This window comes from Hylobates moloch, unplaced genomic scaffold (genome assembly GCF_009828535.3).
Source record: "Hylobates moloch isolate HMO894 unplaced genomic scaffold, HMol_V3 SCAFFOLD_3, whole genome shotgun sequence".
Classification (NCBI taxonomy): domain Eukaryota; kingdom Metazoa; phylum Chordata; class Mammalia; order Primates; family Hylobatidae; genus Hylobates; species Hylobates moloch.
Genome location: NW_026652278.1, coordinates 124,592,863 through 124,595,611, shown reverse-complemented (window position 1 = coordinate 124,595,611; position 2,749 = coordinate 124,592,863). Strand labels below are relative to the sequence as shown.

The 2,749-nt window shown below is 31.5% G+C and overlaps 1 pseudogene; it reads right to left on the bottom strand.

Annotated features, from left to right (window-relative positions):
- Nucleotides 1-594: 594 nt before the first annotated feature.
- LOC116466241 (U2 spliceosomal RNA) lies at nucleotides 595-713 on the bottom strand (annotated as a pseudogene).
- Between the last annotated feature and the right edge of the window lie 2,036 nt (nucleotides 714-2,749).

Here is a 2,749-nt window from a genome sequence, read left to right as displayed (position 1 = left end):
TATATTTTCTAAACTGGAGGAAGTTGAAATTTAGACTTTTCTGCTTTAGAAACAAAACACCAGAAATGAAACCTAGAATAAGTTTGGTATGGCCTATGGAGTGGGGATATATTTGGCATAAATGTGGAATCCCAAAGCTATTCTTTCACTATAACAGCAAACCAAAAGAAGCTCTCCTACCACTCATTAGCAGGTACCTGCAAGAAATTGCCTTATCTTCAGCAGATCAGTAGACAACAGGAGGAAGTTCCATGCAGGTATTAACCAACAAACTCATTCATTATTTTAGCAAATAACACTTCATACTGATTTGATCTTTGGTTTGTAACAAACTAGTAACTAAGGTTCATAGAGATATGGAAAATAAAGCAAGATAGGGCAAAGTACTTTGTTTAATTTCACAAAGTTGTCAAATGGCAGAGTTCTTGTTTAATTTCACAAAGTTGTCAAATGGCAGAGTTAGAACTATCTGTGGTAGCAATCTTCCTCAGCTATTAAACTGCCTCCCTATTTCATGATGCTCCCCCAAATATCACTTGAAATATTGATGTTCAAATTAATAAAAACTTACATGTTTTTACCCTCCATTGAATTTTTGATTGCCAAATTCCTAACTCAAAAAATATGTTCCTATACTCATTTTAGATTTTATAGAATTAAACTGATAAGAACAGATACTACACTTGATCTTAGCCAAAAGGCCGAGAAGCGATGATTTTATAGAATTAAAATGTCATGGCAAGGGTGTATGTGTGTGTGTGTGGTGCATAAGCTATGAGTATTGACTTCCAGATTTCTGTAGTGATTTTCTATTGCTAAATCCAAATATTTATACTTTTGATAGACAACATTCACAAAATAAGATATTTTAGATAAGATATTAGAATAAATTAAAAAGTTAAAGATATAAAGCCCATTATGTTTCTTAGTTTCCATTCTATAAATATAGATAGTATATAATAACATGTAAAATAAAACATACATATAAACACATATGATAGAATTTCCTGAGTTTATAATATTTTCTAGTATCCTGTACCTTCTATTTATTCAATGTTTATTTTAAGGAAAAAAAATTCTATATCTGTTTTTAAAGAATCTATAATATGAAAACATTCCAATATACGTATGTTCTTATAGCAGGAAAACAGAAAGATGTTCTTTCAGACATAAAGGCCCATACTAACATAAATATATTTCCACAGTGGACGTCAGGTAAAAACAGTTTGAAGTATAATAAAATTAACCATGAGAAAACCAGTCAAGAGAGTTTAATCAAAATGCTTGCCATTAGTAAATTCAAGTAATAACAATCCCGGCTTAAAATTATGGACTAGTTTAGACCAAATAGAAAGTAAAACATCAGGGGAAAGGAATGAGGAAAATTCCCAACTTCTCTAAATTGGCATCCAACATTCTGAAATATCTTAATCTTTCTGCAGCAGACATTTAAGATCAAGGTAGTATAACCAACAGCATCCAAGAGATGTCAACAGGATTGTTAGATATCTCTTTCATTCAGTAACCTCTTTCTACATGGTGGTTATGTTACCTTTCCCCTAACGTTTCCTCAAACAACCATGTGGCAGCAAGCCGATGATTATAAGAATCTAAAAACATGTTCTTTTTAACTTATTGTAAGTATGTATATTTTCTGGTATCACCATGAGTACATCTTTGTCCATGAACATGAGGTATCTTCCAGTTTTTGTGTGTGTCTTTTAGAACTTATTTTATCAATGTTTTGTAGGTTTATGTGTAGAGGTATTTCACCTCTTTTGATTAAATTTATTCCTAAGTATTTTTTATAGCTATTGTAAATAGGATCGTTTTCTTGATTTTTTTTTTTTTACAGATAGTTTGCTTTTAGTGTTTAGAAATGCTACTGATTTCTGTATGTTGATTTTGTATCATGCAACTTTAGTAAATTTGTTCAATTGCTCTAGCAGTTTTGGTGAAATCATGAAGGTTTTCTCTGTATAAGATCATGTCCTTGCAAACACGGACAATTTAACTTCCCCATTTCCAATCTGGATGTATTTTATTTCTTTCTCTTGCCTAATTAATGTAGCTAGCACTTCTACTTGAGTATAGGTGGCAAGAGTGGGCATCTTTGTCTTGTTCTTGAGTCTACAGGAAAAGTTTTCAACTTTTCCATGTTAAGTATGATGTTAGCTGAGTATTTGTCATATATGACCCTCATTGTGTTGACATACATTTTTTCCTATATCTAATTTGTTGAGCTTTTTTTTTTTTATCATGAAGAGATATTGAATTTTGCCAAATGCTTTTTCTGCATCTATTTAAATAATCCTATGGTTTTTCCTCTTCATTCCATTAATGTGGTGTATCACATTTATAGATTTACATATGTTTATTCATCTTTGTATCCCTGGGATGAAGCCCATTTGATTGTGGTGAGTGACTTTTCTTGTAATGAAGGATTTGATTTGCTAGTTGTTTTGTTGAAAATTTTTGTATTTATATCCTTTCGAAATATTGGCCTGTACTGGTGATTTTTCTTTTTCGTGTGTCCTTTTCTAGCTTTGATATCATGGTAATTCGAGCCTTGTAAAAAAAGTTTGGAAGTATCCCCTCCTCTTCAATTGGTTGAAAGAGTTTGAGAAAGATTGTTATTAGTTCTTTAAATGTTTGGTAGAATTCAGCTGTGAAGTTTTCAGGTCTTGAGCTTTTCATGGATGGCGGATTTTTATTACCGATTCAGTCTCCTTACTTGTTATTTGTTTGT